Genomic DNA, 17,607 nt, shown 5'->3' on the forward strand with positions numbered 1-17,607 from the left:
TCATATTAAGAACATTCTGCGAGGGGCCTATGCTACACTTTTTAACTTTAGAATTGCTTTTAAATACATAGGTCAAAAAGTTTTAAAAGTTTTAAAAGTTTTTTAAACCTCTCGTGTATCATGAGTGTTAAAGCATCAGATGGTGCATTCAGATGATGAATATTACCTAGTTCCTTCATCTGGGAAGAATGAACACATATTGGTGCATTCGGATGATAAAAACTAACTACTGTAGTTTAATTGATCAACAGACTGTATATCATATGCAGACTGTATGTGGATCTGCGGGCCACTCCAAACAACAGCCTGGTGGACCAAGCTCCACCAGGGCTAAAGCACAAAGTGATATAGATGTGATAGAGAAACTAGGTCAAATGGAGGAGTAGGTCTGTATATTAAACAGCACCTGACGTGCACAGAGCTACTAAACTCAATGTGGTGGTAGAGTGGTGGGGGGGGGGGGGGAAACATTGCAGAAAAAAACAAAAATACAATTTGGTCAACAAAACAGCATTGTTTAAAATAGAAGACATGGGTTGTCATTTTGGGGGTAAGGTAGGTTACATTGAGTTAATTAGTTAGTACTTAGTTTTTATCTTAAACTGGTTGGGAGAGGTACAGTGTTGCTGTGCTGGTGAAAGAACACCTAAAGGTAAATTAAATAATGATTGCGAATCCACAAGAAGTTGACATAATATCGCTAGAGATCTGCAATCAGGATGATAAACTTTCCTTAAAGAATTTGACAAACACTTGCTGATAGGACATGAAGTAAATGAAATGTATGTCAAGTTTTGTGAAATATATGATAAAAGCACAACAAAATTTGTACCAAAGGAGAGATGCAGAACTAGGAAAAGGGGTTTGTTCAACAGAAATTGCGAGAGGGCCTGAGACCCAAACACACACAAATGGAATCAATATATAGCAAGAGGCCAAACCCCCAAACATACAAGCGATGCAAAGATGCGAGAAACAGCAGCAGCATTAAGGAGAGGGACTTAAGGACCATAAATAAAGTGTGAAAATAAACTCGAGTAAATTTTTTTAACTACTCTCGACAGTGAAGAAAAACAAATATTCAGACGATTTGTGTTAGAATCATTAATCTTACACTTTCGGTCATATTCAACAACACAAATACATACACACACATTCCTGTTGCTGTAGCAAGTGAAGAATTACACACACAGATCACAATAACGTGATGCATCAAATGAACAAATCCACAAGGGCCGTGACGAGGATTCGAACCTGCGTCCGGGAGCATCCCAGACACTGCCTTAATCGACTGAGCTACAACAGGGTAAAAGGGTTGAAACCGAAGTTCTACTGAACTTACTGGATCCCATAGCCTCTCCGAGGCACAAACCAGGCTTTTACACAACCCCCCCCCCCTGCACCCGAGCTATGTCAACAGGCCGTTCTCCCTCTTCGCCCTTCCGAATGCACCATATCAGTAAATTTTTTAATAATCTTTTAAAAATAGTAAATGCCACTATTTTTGCAAAATTATTACGAGATCTATTATTCTATAGAATAATGCATATAAATGCATATATGCATATAAATGCATATATGCATATAAATACAAAACATAAATACAAAAGTAAATGTAAATAATTTTACCTTGCACCTAGATCCACCAAGCCTGTATGGCGCGCGTTTCAGTACTTCGGAAATCTAGAACTATCTTGAATCTCTAATCTGCAATGAAACAATACATATTATTGCACTTACCAAAACATGGATGAATGTAGAAAATACAGAACTATTAGCTGAATATCAAATAAATGGATTTAATCTATTTCACACAGATAGATATATTACACCGTGTATATTAGGTAATACCTAACATACACGCCTCCACACACACTACATTTGAAATGTAGTCTCAAAAAGACTACATTTCAACAGCAAAAATTACTCCATAAAAAAATAATTAAATTATTGACCAACATGAGAGAGGGTTAGCCAACATGAGGGTTGTGTTGATTGCCTGAAAATATTTAAATTGTGTAATGTATTGAATGGCATTTTTCAAGTTACAACATTTTTTAAATTACTGAACTAGGTTCTAGGCTTTGCTAGGCTTAATTCAATTATTACAGATAAGCCTAACCTAGCCTAGAACCCAGTGGGTTTTCTTCCTATTGGGGAGTGTTGTACATGCCTCGCCTCCACATACACACTAGCACAGCCAGGCCTCGCCTCCACATACACACTAGCACAGCCAGGCCTCGCCTCCACATACACCAGCACTGCCAGGCCTCGCCTCGCCTCCACATACACCAGCACTGCCAGGCCTCGCCTCCACATTTAAACCAACCAAGCCCACAAATACGTTAACATGGACCAGCATTACACCGTCTAACATACTCTGTCAGATGTAACAACTAAATTTGTGAATTCAAGACCAAATCTATTGTATAACACAGTGTTAGTACGAGAAAAACATTACTTACATTCGAAGCCGTGTTTTAAAATGGCGGCGGTCTTGTACTGACGCTCCAAACTGTGTGTTCGTTTGCGTATGATGAACGTGTGACAATTTACTACAACAATTATTTAATTATTCTTATTCTTTATTTTAATATTTTTAGGGTACATGAAATTTCAAACTTATTTGCACACAATAATATAATTGCATTGTCATAACCTTTATATATTACGGAAAATACGATGACATGAACGAAGTCAAAGTGAAGTTGAAGTCAAAGTCATTCGCCGAACGTATTAGTCATTTTTTTTCATACATACATAGTTGATTTACAAACATAATGTTGGATTTATAGATTTATTTATAAATTTGTATTTATTTACCTGTATTTACCCAAGTCTTTCCTAAATCTAAACTTATCCAATTTATACCCATTGTTTCGTGTTCTATCTTGTGTTGACAATTTTAATACCCTATTAATATCCCCTTTGTTATATCTATTCAGGAAATTGTGGTTGATCTCGAACCCATTGATAATGTGACGACTTATACAGAATTTTGTAACTATATCATCAAGATTGTAACCAGCTTAGCTAAATGTAGTGTGGGGTTCAGTCCCTAAGCCCATATATGTGCCTCTCTAACCATTTAGGTTACAGGGCAAAAACATAAAAACAAAGGTAACTGCAGAAGGCCTATTGGCCCATACCAGGCAGCTCCTATCTATAACAGATAAACACTAAGTACTACCTAATTAACTCAATGTAACCTACCAACCTAACCCCCAAAATGTCAATCCATATCTTTTATTTTAAACAATGCTGTTTTGTTGACCAAATTGTATTTTTACTCTTTTTCTGTCATGTTTCTCCCACCCCTGTTTTTTCCCTTTTTTCTTATTTTTTCTCAACATAATTCATACTTTAATTATGCGGATCAGGACATCACCTGATCAAACACATCAAACATCGTTTGACCACCATCAAACACACACATTTCGTGTGTGTTTGACGCTCACTGATATGTACCAGCGTTGTTTTATATATGGTGCTATTCTATCTTACGCTTTGTTGCTCTTTTTTACCTACGGGCTCATAGAACATTCTATTGCGAAAACATTGGCACAAAAATGAATGACGTATATACAATAATAATGTCAGGACAGTGATATAATTATAAACTTTCAAAGCACTGTATCGCCTATGTGTCGTCTTGTCACCAATACTGGGTAACAGTTCCGCCACTTCCCACACTCTTGCGGGTGGGCAGCGACCATTATTCTACGTTTATATTCATATCACCGTGTTGGGAATTTCATTGCGAGTACATTGATACCAAAATTAACGCTGTAGGACAAGTGTGGAAGTGATAACAATCCCAAGAGTAAAAACATTTTGTTGCTCTTGGGCACTCACGGCGAGTCATCTACGTAGGTATTTATTGGGTGCTGGTATTCATATAACTTTTGGTGACCGTTTTTGCTGATTTTCTTCTAGAGAATGTTATTGCGAACACGTTGGTACCAAAATGAAATACATAGCTCGAGAACTAAGGTCAGGAGAGTAAAAAGAGTATACACATTTTTGTTTTGACGCTTAATTAAGGTTATTGTGAGTACTCATCGCCTGCCTAGAAACTGGAACTAGTAATTCCATCTATCATACATATCATACAAGAGGAGCCACACATCTATGGATCATCCAATAAAATCAGCAGACTTCTAGATGTTACTACTGCTCGGCTTAGACTCGGTTACAAGTATCTCTGGGAATTCTCATTATCTGCTGATGTAGACCTGACCAAATGTAAACTGTGTCAACAAAATTATTCGCACACCCTCCGTCACTATGTGATGGAGTGCGAAAAGATACATGAATTTAGAGACAATTCTATAACCAATGTTCCAGCGATGTGTCAATATTTCATTCAAAATGATCTGCTACCAGAAATTTTAGCCAAATATCCCCAGTTTGCTAACTGTAGATAACAACTAAGTGATTGTAACCTATCCACCGCTGCCCACTGGATGGGGGACGGTGTGCAGGACAAACATATAAATTTTGATACTAGCTCTCCACATATGTCAGTTGCTTAATTTAGAACCTGTACTTGAGGTCGATCTCGAACCCATTGTTGATGTGATGACTTATATTGAATTTTGTAACTAGCTCATCAAGATTGTAACTTGCTTAGCTAAATGAATTGTGGGGTTCAGTCCCTAAGCCCATATATGTGCCTCTCTAACCATTTAGGTTACAGGGCAAAAACATAAAAACAAAGGTAACTGCAGAAGGCCTATTGGCCCATACCAGGCAGCTCCTATCTATAACAGATAAACACTAAGTACTACCTAATTAACTCAATGTAACCTACCAACCTAACCCCCAAAATGTCAATCCATATCTTTTATTTTAAACAATGCTGTTTTGTTGACCAAATTGTATTTTTACTCTTTTTCTGTCATGTTTCTCCCACCCCTGTTTTTTCCCTTTTTTCTTATTTTTTCTCAACATAATTCATACTTTAATTATGCGGATCAGGACATCACCTGATCAAACACATCAAACATCGTTTGACCACCATCAAACACACACATTTCGTGTGTGTTTGACGCTCACTGATATGTACCAGCGTTGTTTTATATATGGTGCTATTCTATCTTACGCTTTGTTGCTCTTTTTTACATACGGGCTCATAGAACATTCTATTGCGAAAACATTGGCACAAAAATGAATGACGTACATACAATAATAATGTCAGGACAGTGATATAATTATAAACTTTCAAAGCACTGTATCGCCCATGTGTCGTCTTGTCACCAATACTGGGTAACAGTTCCGCCACTTCCCACACTCTTGCGGGTGGGCAGCGACCATTATTCTACGTTTATATTCATATCACCGTGTTGGGAATTTCATTGCGAGTACATTGATACCAAAATTAACGCTGTAGGACAAGTGTGGAAGTGATAACAATCCCAAGAGTAAAAACATTTTGTTGCTCTTGGGCACTCACGGCGAGTCATCTACGTAGGTATTTATTGGGTGCTGGTATTCATATAACTTTTGGTGACCGTTTTTGCTGATTTTCTTCTAGAGAATGTTATTGCGAACACGTTGGTACCAAAATGAAATACATAGCTCGAGAACTAAGGTCAGGAGAGTAAAAAGAGTATACACATTTTTGTTTTGACGCTTAATTAAGGTTATTGTGAGTACTCATCGCCTGCCTAGAAACTGGAACTAGTAATTCCATCTATCATACATATCATACAAGAGGAGCCACACATCTATGGATCATCCAATAAAATCAGCAGACTTCTAGATGTTACTACTGCTCGGCTTAGACTCGGTTACAAGTATCTCTGGGAATTCTCATTATCTGCTGATGTAGACCTGACCAAATGTAAACTGTGTCAACAAAATTATTCGCACACCCTCCGTCACTATGTGATGGAGTGCGAAAAGATACATGAATTTAGAGACAATTCTATAACCAATGTTCCAGCGATGTGTCAATATTTCATTCAAAATGATCTGCTACCAGAAATTTTAGCCAAATATCCCCAGTTTGCTAACTGTAGATAACAACTAAGTGATTGTAACCTATCCACCGCTGCCCACTGGATGGGGGACGGTGTGCAGGACAAACATATAAATTTTGATACTAGCTCTCCACATATGTCAGTTGCTTAATTTAGAACCTGTACTTGAGGTCGATCTCGAACCCATTGTTGATGTGATGACTTATATTGAATTTTGTAACTAGCTCATCAAGATTGTAACTTGCTTAGCTAAATGAATTGTGGGGTTCAGTCCCTGAGCCCATTATGTGCCTCTGTAACCCTTTCCACAACCGCCCACAAGATGGGTATGGGGTGCATAATGGGGTGGGGTGTCTTGGCCAAACGTGCCACATCAAAACCACAAGTTGACATTGAATGTGAATTAACAATGAGACAAGTAAGATTTATACTAATACATTTATACTAACTCTGTTGAGCGTTGACCATTTATACATCAAATCTGTTGATGTGAGCACTTTAGTTTAGTCTGCCGTTTAAAGAAAAAAAGAGCATATCAATGGTATATCACAGAAAACGAATTTATCATAAACTCATGTATTTGTCTTATCATATTGAACTGCATTCATATTTTTAATATATAACAATATGAATATACAAATTTCTGTAAATCCCCTACCTTGTTGGAATCTGTGGAAATGAATGAGCAAATGTGCTGGCTGAAGGCGCTGAAGGAAACCACATTGGTTTCATTTTGGATACAAATGTCCATGGAAATTCAAAATGGAAACTAATTATATAGTTGAACCTGCAGAGACGAGTTTAAGAATCTGTGTTGAGAGTGATGGACACAGCCTTCACAATTATACTTCAGAGAATGTAAACATCTAAGAGTCATTAGAAATATGTGTAGAATAATAAACCCTACATTGTTTGAGTTAGGGAAAACACCATTTGTGATATATAGATACTATAGCTGTTCCTAAAGATTCACCCTTTTTTGCACCAGCAAGATAACATATAAGATTTTAAGAGTTGACGAATGTTAATATTCTTGTTTGATAAACTGTGAACTTGAGACATAGTTAATAAGAACATATTAACACAACAAAATGTTTTCAAAATCCTTAACACCACTTTCCAGCAACTTATATAATTTATATAAATTATTTTAGAGAATAATACATAAATTATATATTTAAACATGATATAGTGTTTAGTGGAATGTATAAGGAGTCAAATTGTGTTAAAAAGAGCAATTTTTAGAAAATTTGGAAAAATACTTTTTTCTGTTCAAATTATAACTAAATGGATTATAAAGGTTTCACTCAGCCAATATATATCATTCACAATTTATTAATGAATTTTACAAAAAAAACACCATAAATTTTATATTTAAACATGTAAAAACTATTTGTTTTACATTTGGAAGAAAATAATTGTAGAAAAACAATTTATAATTAAACCTTTGTGTTTGGATTTTTTGAGTAAAAGTTTCTCAAAGGCTCTCCTGCACCATTCTCAATGCAAATCATTCCCACACCTATGGCAAGAGATAGGCGAACGTTGTGTAGATGATTTGTGTTTGCTGGGTAGCGGCTGGTGGTGGGTGGCGGCTGGTGGTGGGTGGTGGCGGGTGGCGGCTGGTGCTGGGTGGTGGCAGGTGGCGGCTGGTGGTGGGTGGTGGCAGGTGGCGGCTGGTGGCGGCTGGTGGTGGGTGGCGGCTGGTGGTGGGTGGCGGGTGGCGGCTGGTGGTGGGTGGCGGGTGGCGGCGGGTGGCGGCTGGTGGTGGGTGGCGGGTGGCGGCGGGTGGCGGCTGGTGGTGGGTGGTGGCGGCTGGTGGTGGCTGGTGGCGGGTAGCGGCTGGTGGTGGGTGGTGGCGGCGGGTGGTGAGTGGCGGTGGTGGGTGGCGGTGGCGGGTGGCGGCTGGTGGCGGGTGGTGGCGGGTGGCGGCTGGTGGTGGGTGGTGGCGGAAGGCGGCTGGTGGTGGGTGGTGGCGGGTGGCGGCTGGTGGTGGGTGGTGGCGGGTGGCGGCTGGTGATGGGTGGCGGGTGGCGGCGGGTGGTGGGTGGTGGCGGCGGGTGGTGAGTGGCGGTGGTGGGTGGCGGTGGCTGGTGGCGGGTGGCGGCTGGTGGTGGGTGGTGGCGGGTGGCGGCTGGTGGTGGGTGGTGGCGGCTTGTGGTGGGTGGCGGCTGGTGGTGGGTTGCGGCTGGTGGTGGGTGGCGGGTGGCGGCGGGTGGCGGCTGGTGGTGGGTGGCGGGTGGCGGCGGGTGGCGGCTGGTGGCGGGTGGCGGCGGGTGGCGGCTGGTGGTGGGTGGTGGCAGGTGGTGGGTGGTGGCGGGTGGCGGCTGGTGGTGGGTGGTGGCGGCGGGTGGTGAGTGGCGGTGGTGGGTGGCGGTGGCTGGTGGCGGGTGGCGGCTAGTGGCGGGTGGTGGCGGGTGGCGGCTGGTGGTGGGTGGCGGTTGGTGGCGGGTGGTGGCGGGTGGCGGCTGGTGGCGGGTGGTGGCGGGTGGCGGCTGGTGGCAGGTGGTGGCGGGTGGCGGCGGGTGGCGGCTGGTGGTGGGTGGTGGCGGGTGGCGGCTGGTGGTGGGTGGCGGCTGGTGGTGGGTGGCGGGTGGCGGCGGGTGGCGGCTGGTGGTGGGTGGCGGGTGGCGGCGGGTGGAGGCTGGTGGCGGGTGGCGGCGGGTGGCGGCTGGTGGTGGGTGGTGGCAGGTGGCGGCTGGTGGTGGGTGGTGGCGGGTGGCGGCTGGTGGTGGGTGGTGGCGGCGGGTGGTGAGTGGCGGTGGTGGGTGGCGGTGGCTGGTGGCGGGTTGCGGCTGGTGGCGGGTGGTGGCGGGTGGCGGGTGGTGGCGGGTGGTGGCGGGTGGTGGGTGGTGGTGGGTGGTGGCGGGTGGCGGCTGGTGGTGGGCGGCGGGTGGCGGCGGGTGGCGGCTGGTGGCGGCCAGCTGGGACACACCCTTCACCACTGAAGGTCTGAGCAAAACTAACCATATGTCTCTCTCACCCACCAGCCCAGTGTTGCCAGCTCGCGCTCTCAAAATGTTTCCTTCAAAGATTGTATATTATCTTTGAACAACAAGTTTGATTATCAAGGAAATAATGCATATATTATTGTCACATTAATACTGTGCAATATCTTATTACATTCCTGCTAAATAATTATAATTTGAAACAGGACAAAAAATCCAACATATATATAAAAACCAACATTAGAGATCACGAGGCCTAGGCCTCGCCTGTGACCACACATCCTGCCTCCCTGGCCTGCTACTCTCTCACACCTCACACTCTTAACTCTCTCATAATCACTCTCACTCTCTTACTCTGTCACTCTTACTCTCTGTCACTCTTACTCTCTGTCACTCTTACTCTCTGTCACTCTTACTCTCTGTCACTCTTACTCTCTGTCACTCTTACTCTGTCACTCTTACTCTCTGTCACTCTTACACTCTGTCACTCTTACTCTCTGTCACTCTTACTCTCTGTCACTCTTACTCTCTGTCACTCTTACTCTCTGTCACTCTTACTCTCTGTCACTCTTACTCTCTGTCACTCTTACTCTCTGTCACTCTTACTCTGTCACTCTTACTCTGTCACTCTTACACTCTGTCACTCTTACACTCTGTCACTCTTACTCTCTGTCACTCTTACACTCTGTCACTCTTACTCTGTCACTCTTACTCTCTGTCACTCTTACTCTGTCACTCTTACTCCCTGTCAATCTTACTCTCTGTCACTCTTACTCTCTGTCACTCTTACTCTCTGTCACTCTTACTCTGTCACTCTTACTCTGTCACTCTTACTCTCTGTCACTCTTACTCTCTGTCACTCTTACTCTCTGTCACTCTTACTCTCTGTCACTCTTACTCTCTGTAACTCTTACTCTGTCATTCTTACTCACTCTCAGTCACCCTTACCCATTCATACTCACTCTCTCACTCTTGCTCTCATACTCTTACTCTCAATTACTCTTACTCTCAATCACTCTTACTCCCAATCACTCCTACTCCCAATCACTCCTACTCCCAATCACTCCTACTCTCAATCACTCCTACTCTCATTCTTACTCTTACTCTTACTCCCAATCACTCTTACTCTCAATCACTCTTATTCTCATTCTTACTCTTACTCTCACTCTTACTCTTACTCCCAATCACTCTTACTCCCAATCACTCTTACTCTCAATCACTCTTACTCTCAATCACTCTTACTCTCAATCACTCTTACTCTCATTCCTACTCTTACTCACTCTTACTCTCAATCACTCTTATTCTCATTCTTACTCCTACTCCCAATCACTCTTACTCCCAATCACTCTTACTCTCAATCACTCTTACTCCCAATCACTCTTACTCTCAATCACTCTTACTCTCAATCACTCTTACTCTCAATCACTCTTACTCTCAATCACTCTTACTCTCATTCTTACTCTTACTCACTCTTACTCTCAATCACTCTTATTCTCATTCTTACTCCTACTCCCAATCACTCTTACTCCCAATCGCTCTTACTCTCAATCACTCTTACTCCCAATCACTCTTACTCTCAATCACTCTTACTCTCACTAACTCTCAATCACTCTTACTCTCACTCTAACTCTCAATCACTCTTACGCACTATTACTCACTCTTTCTCTCAGTCATCCTTACTCACTCTCATACTCACTCTTACTCTGTCACTCTTACTCTCTGTCACTCTTACTCTCTGTCACTCTTACTCTCTGTCACTCTTACTCTCTATCACTCTTACTCTGTCATTCTTACTCTGTCACTCTTACTCACTCTCAGTCACCCTTACCCATTCATACTCACTCTCTCACTCTTACTCTCATACTCTTACTCTCAATTACTCTTACTCTCAATCACTCTTACTCCCAATCACTCCTACTCCCAATCACTCCTACTCTCAATCACTCCTACTCTCATTCTTACTCCTACTCCCAATCACTCTTACTCTCAATCACTCTTATTCTCATTCTTACTCTTACTCTCACTCTTACTCTTACTCCCAATCACTCTTACTCTCAATCACTCTTACTCTCAATCACTCTTACTCTCAATCACTCTTACTCTCAATCACTCTTACTCTCATTCTTACTCTTACTCACTCTTACTCTCAATCACTCTTATTCTCATTCTTACTCCTACTCCCAATCACTCTTACTCCCAATCGCTCTTACTCTCAATCACTCTTACTCCCAATCACTCTTACTCTCAATCACTCTTACTCTCACTAACTCTCAATCACTCTTACTCTCACTCTAACTCTCAATCACTCTTACGCACTATTACTCACTCTTTCTCTCAGTCATCCTTACTCACTCTCATACTCACTCTTACTCTGTCACTCTTACTCTCTGTCACTCTTACTCTCTGTCACTCTTACTCTGTCACTCTTACTCTCTGTCACTCTTACTCTCTGTCACTCTTACTCTCTGTCACTCTTACTCTCTATCACTCTTACTCTGTCATTCTTACTCTGTCACTCTTACTCACTCTCAGTCACCCTTACCCATTCATACTCACTCTCTCACTCTTACTCTCATACTCTTACTCTCAATTACTCTTACTCTCAATCACTCTTACTCCCAATCACTCCTACTCCCAATCACTCCTACTCTCAATCACTCCTACTCTCATTCTTACTCCTACTCCCAATCACTCTTACTCTCAATCACTCTTATTCTCATTCTTACTCTTACTCTCACTCTTACTCTTACTCCCAATCACTCTTACTCTCAATCACTCTTACTCTCAATCACTCTTACTCTCAATCACTCTTACTCTCAATCACTCTTACTCTCATTCTTACTCTTACTCACTCTTACTCTCAATCACTCTTATTCTCATTCTTACTCCTACTCTCACTCTTACTCTTACTCCCAATCACTCTTACTCCCAATCACTCTTACTCTCAATCACTCTTACTCCCAATCACTCTTACTCTCAATCACTCTTACCCTCAATCACTCTTACTCTCAATCACTCTTACTCTCAATCACTCTTACTCTCACTAACTCTCAATCACTCTTACTCTCACTCTAACTCTCAATCACTCTTACTCTCATACTCACCCTTACTCTCAATCACTTTACTCTCACTCTTACTCATTCTGTCACCCTTACTCTCACTCACTCTGTCACTCTTACTCACTCTCAGTCACTCTTACTTATACTCACTCTTACTCACACTTACACACTCTCTGGCACTCTCACTCACCTTCAGTCACTCTTACTCACTCTTACTCACACTTACACACTCTCTGGCACTCTCACTCACCTTCAGTCACTCTTACTCACTCTTACCCACTCTCGCTCACTCTTACTCACTCTAGTTAATAAGAACACGCCAATATAAGACAACAAAACGTTTTCAGATTCTTTCTCACCACTTTCCAGCAACTTTTATAATTTATATAAATTATCTTAGGGAATAATACATAAATTATATATTTAAACATGATATTAGTGTTTAGTGGAATGCATAAGGAGTCAAATTGTGTTAAAAAGAGCGATTTTTAGAAAATTTGGAAAACTACTTTTTTCTGTTCATATTATAACTAAATGGATTTTAAAGGTTTCACTCAGCCAATATATATCATTCACAATTTATTAATGAATTTTACAAAAAAACACCATAAATTTTATATTTAAACATGTAAAAACTATTTGTTTTACATTTGGAAGAAAATAATTGTAGAAAAACAATTTATAATTAAACCTTTGTGTTTGGATTTTTTGAGTAAAAGTTTCTCAAAGGCTCTCCTGCACCATTCTCAATGCAAATCATTCCCACACCTATGGGAAGAGATAGGCGAACGTTGTGTAGATGATTTGTGTTTGCTGGGTACGTTGTTGGCTGGTAGTGGTCACGTTGTTGGCTGGTAGTGGTCACGTTGTTGGCTGGTAGTGGTCACGTTGTTGGCTGGTAGTGGTCACGTTGTTGGCTGGTAGTGGTCACGTTGTTGGCTGGTAGGGGTCACGTTGTTGGCTGGTAGTGGTCACGTTGTTGGCTGGTAGGGGTCACATTGTTGGCTGGTAGTGGTCACGTTGTTTGCTGGTAGTGGTCACGTTGTTGGCTGGTAGTGGTTACGTTGTTGGCTGGTAGTGGTCACGTTGGCTGGTAGTGGTCACGTTGTTGGCTGGTAGTGGTCACGTTGGCTGGTAGTGGTCACGTTGTTGGCTGGTAGTGGTCACGTTGTTGGCTGGTAGGGGTCACGTTGTTGGCTGGTAGTGGTCACGTTGTTGGCTGGTAGTGGTCACGTTGTTGGCTGGTAGTGGTCACGTTGGCTGGTAGTGGTCACGTTGTTGGCTGGTATTGGTCACGTTGGCTGGTAGTGGTCACGTTGTTGGCTGGTAGTGGTCACGTCAGCTGGTAGTGGTCACGTTGGCTGGTAGTGGTCACGTTGGTTGGTAGTGGTCACGTTGTTGGCTGGTAGGGGTCACGTTGTTGGCTGGTAGTGGTCACGTTGGCTGGTAGTGGTGACGTTGTTGGCTGGTAGTGGTCACGTTGTTGGCTGGTAGTGGTCACGTTGGCTGGTAGTGGTCACGTTGGCTGGTAGTGGTCACGTTGTTGGCTGGTAGTGGTCACGTTGGCTGGTAGTGGTCACGTTGTTGGCTGGTATTGGTCACGTTGGCTGGTAGTGGTCACGTTGTTGGCTGGTAGTGGTCACGTTGTTGGCTGGTAGTGGTCACGTTGGCTGGTAGTGGTCACGTTGGCTGGTAGTGGTCACGTTGTTGGCTGGTAGTGGTCACGTTGTTGGCTGTTAGTGGTCACGTTGTTGGCTGGTAGTGGTCACGTTGTTGGCTGGTAGTGGTCACGGTGATGGCTGGTAGTGGTCACGTTGTTGGCTGGTAGTGGTCACGTTGTTGGCTGGTAGTGGTCACGTTGCTGGCTGGTAGTGGTCACGTTGTTGGCTGGTAGGGGTCACGTTGTTGGCTGGTAGTGGTCACGTTGTTGGCTGGTAGTGGTCACGTTGTTGGCTGGTAGTGGTCACGTTGTTGGCTGGTAGGGGTCACGTTGTTGGCTGGTAGTGGTCACGTTGTTGGCTGGTAGTGGTCACGTTGTTGGCTGGTAGTGGTCACGTTGGCTGGTAGTGGTCACGTTGGCTGGTAGTGGTCACGTTGTTGGCTGGTAGTGGTCACGTTGTTGGCTGGTAGTGGTTACGTTGTTGGCTGGTAGTGGTCACGTTGTTGGCTGGTAGTGGTCACGTTGTTGGCTGGTAGTGGTCACGTTGTTGGCTGGTAGTGGTCACGTTGTTGGCTGGTAGTGGTCACGTTGTTGGCTGGTAGGGGTCACGTTGTTGGCTGGTAATGGTCACGTTGTTGGCTGGTAGGGGTCACATTGTTGGCTGGTAGTGGTCACGTTGTTGGCTGGTAGTGGTCACGTTGTTGGCTGGTAGTGGTTACGTTGTTGGCTGGTAGTGGTCACGTTGGCTGGTAGTGGTCACGTTGTTGGCTGGTAGTGGTCACGTTGGCTGGTAGTGGTCACGTTGTTGGCTGGTAGTGGTCACGTTGTTGGCTGGTAGGGGTCACGTTGTTGGCTGGTAGTGGTCACGTTGTTGGCTGGTAGTGGTCACGTTGTTGGCTGGTAGTGGTCACGTTGGCTGGTAGTGGTCACTGTGGAAACCGACCTGTGAGATTTATATTTATTTAAATTATATGAATTTATATTTACGATAATTCGTATACTTCGATAGCAATTTGTATAATGATAAGTGGACTGTATTTCTGCAATAATCTCATAATCTCACAAATCGATCCTCTACACATTAGGGGGGGGGGTTTATATTAATTTAATTTATATATATGCAGCCAATCAAACTACAGTATTAGACTACATACATTGAAGAGGTTCCTTATCTTATAGTACAGCAGGTTAGTCCACCAGGTATAACTAGGGTGTAGACACCACATTTTCCCTCTTTGAGGTAGCTTCCATCACCCTGGTAACTGATGCACAAAGCATGCTTCCTCGTCTTGACCTGTCAAAAGGGCGCTAGCTGTAAAGCCAGAATCCTATATATGACAGGTATATCAGAGAAAATACTGTACATGGAACAATGAAGACCTGGCTTAATTACCTTTAGTTTGAGGCTACCACGTGCTCTAACCGGAACCCTATATAATGACATTAATGGCCATAAATGAAAGATACATGGGTTTCGGAAGAACACTTAACTTGATTTGTTGACAGCGTGTTGATAATGGTACACCTTTGGTTTCCATAACACTTCGTCCAAGTAAAATTAACAGGAGCCGAATTTGCTCCCGTGAGCCTCTGGTCTCAGTATAAACAATGGCAATGTCTAACACTCCATACTACTGACGCTACTGGCCGACATTGTCCAGATATAATAGGAGCCAAATTTGCTCCACGCGTCTCGGAGGTGACAATAACAATGGCTGCCCTCCTTCCCCACTCTGACGCCTGGCTTACATTGTCCAGATGACAGAAAGTGATAGAAGGGTCACATTTACTCTACTTTAATATTGATAATTAAGTTAATTTATATGAGATGTTTTATGATGGTAAAGTCCAAAGACTAATGTATTTAAGAATAATTCCCACCATAATAGGTAGTGAATATATTAGTATGTGGTGATGATATCCCGTTTTCTTTAGACAGTAATTCCACTACAAGTTACGTTTTCTATGTTTAACTTGTTTATACAACACAGCTACAATTATCTGTATGTATGATATATTAAATGGTGTCTGATTTTCCGACATAATTCCCCAGGGGCTGCTCACGGGTCGAAGTCCTATTTAGAACAGACGAACACCGATACTCCTCCTTCGAATTATTAGATTAATTTGATGTTAGTAGTTAGTAATCACACATTTGTGCATCTGTTCATACAGGACGGATGTCCCGTACTAGAGTTGCAGGGGTTAGAAGTCTAATGCGATTTCATTTCCCTGTCAACTCTTGAAAGGCTAATATTCAAGCCTTATTACATATTATTTAACCCAGAAGGCTGGATGTGATCAAGTACTACAGTCAAGTATGATTCAGGGACTGCAGTGAGATCAGTGACGTTAGATATAACTTGAAGTTTGTTCAGGTAACTAGTCACTGATATATAAACACTGAGGCCCATGGAATACATCTTGATTAAATAATAAATGTATCAAATCAGTCATCAGATTTATTGGGGTTTAATTTAGTTAATTGATTCAGAAGATTGAATAGCTCATCATTAAAGTAAAGTATGGTTCTGAGACTACAGTGGGTTCAGTGACTTGTAGCTGTTTTAGGCTACTGTTCACTGATTTGCCACTGAGGCCTCATGAACTCATCTTCAGCTTCAAATGATGATACTAACATCAACCTCTGTTGGTATAGTCAGCTGTAATCTCCTTAGTATAATGCTACTGGAGAAATATAATCAGCTGACAAATTTAGATTTCTATTGGTATTGTTTATCTGCAGGCATAGGTCTCCTCAGGCTTGATACTGGGCCTGAGAGTAATTTACCTCCTGCAGAGTTTAACATGGTTATGCCCTGATATTTAGTAGGGCTACCGATGAATTGATGGTAGTAGTCTGTCCCCACAAGGAGAGCTATTTGGTATTTGATTTGCTCAAATTTACCTGCAGCTGCTTGATAATAGCTTTCCAGGTCAGCATAATCAACTTGAGATTGTTGTGACAAATCTTCACATTTCTTGATCTGTCTTGTTAAGTGGCCTTTAAGACCTGCAAGGGTTCTTTTCATTCTCCCTGCATTATCCATACTGGCTAGTTGGTGAAGCCTTGTGGGGCTTGTACTTGGGCTGCTCATAATACTGAACAAGCTCTAATGGTAGCCTAGGGTAAAATGCACTCACTAGGCAATAATCCTACCTCTGCTAGAGGTTAGCACTTAAAATTAATACACATTATATATATACAATCATACACACTAATGATTTGAGTGATAAACCAGTGTCACTGGAAGTACCTTTAGGTTAGCTCTTCTATATCACCCTAGGATGGAATAGACACTAATTAATCACTCAAAGGTGTAATGATCATAAGTAAATTATTATATATACACAACTCAACTCGAGTTGATAAAAATTACACCCAAAATAGGGTCTGGACCATTCATTAATGGTGTTAGGTTGTCGAATATAGTACAACTGACTATGGTAATAATGGGACTAGGATGAACGATAATAGTTCAACTAGTCAGTGTTAATATCCTACCCTGTTGTGGGTTGGCAATTAGTAAATATTATACTGTGATCACTAGTGCAATTTATATTAAATAATTCTCTATTTTGGAGAAATAATATACACAATTATTGATAATAGCCTCTTAATTAGCCTCTATGAAACTCCTAATATTATCTAGAAGTATTAAATATTATTAGTGACCTCGCGAAATAAAGTCCACAAAATTCGTAGATAATCTCTCGCGAAATTTAACACCACAAAATCCGTAAACAATCTTGCGAGGACACAGAAACTAATTTGGCTGGCTTCTATATTAGCGCTGTCATTTCACAGAATAACACGCCACCAAATCTGTGGGTGTACATGAAACCGCTGACTAAGGCTTAACTGGGCTGAGGGAGGCTTCTGAGCTCCCTCGAGGCAACGCCGCTGTCTTTCACTGCTGGCTTTGTTTAAATCACACTGCACTAGTATATTTAAT

Source organism: Procambarus clarkii, chromosome 60 (assembly GCF_040958095.1).
Source record: "Procambarus clarkii isolate CNS0578487 chromosome 60, FALCON_Pclarkii_2.0, whole genome shotgun sequence".
NCBI lineage: Eukaryota > Metazoa > Arthropoda > Malacostraca > Decapoda > Cambaridae > Procambarus > Procambarus clarkii.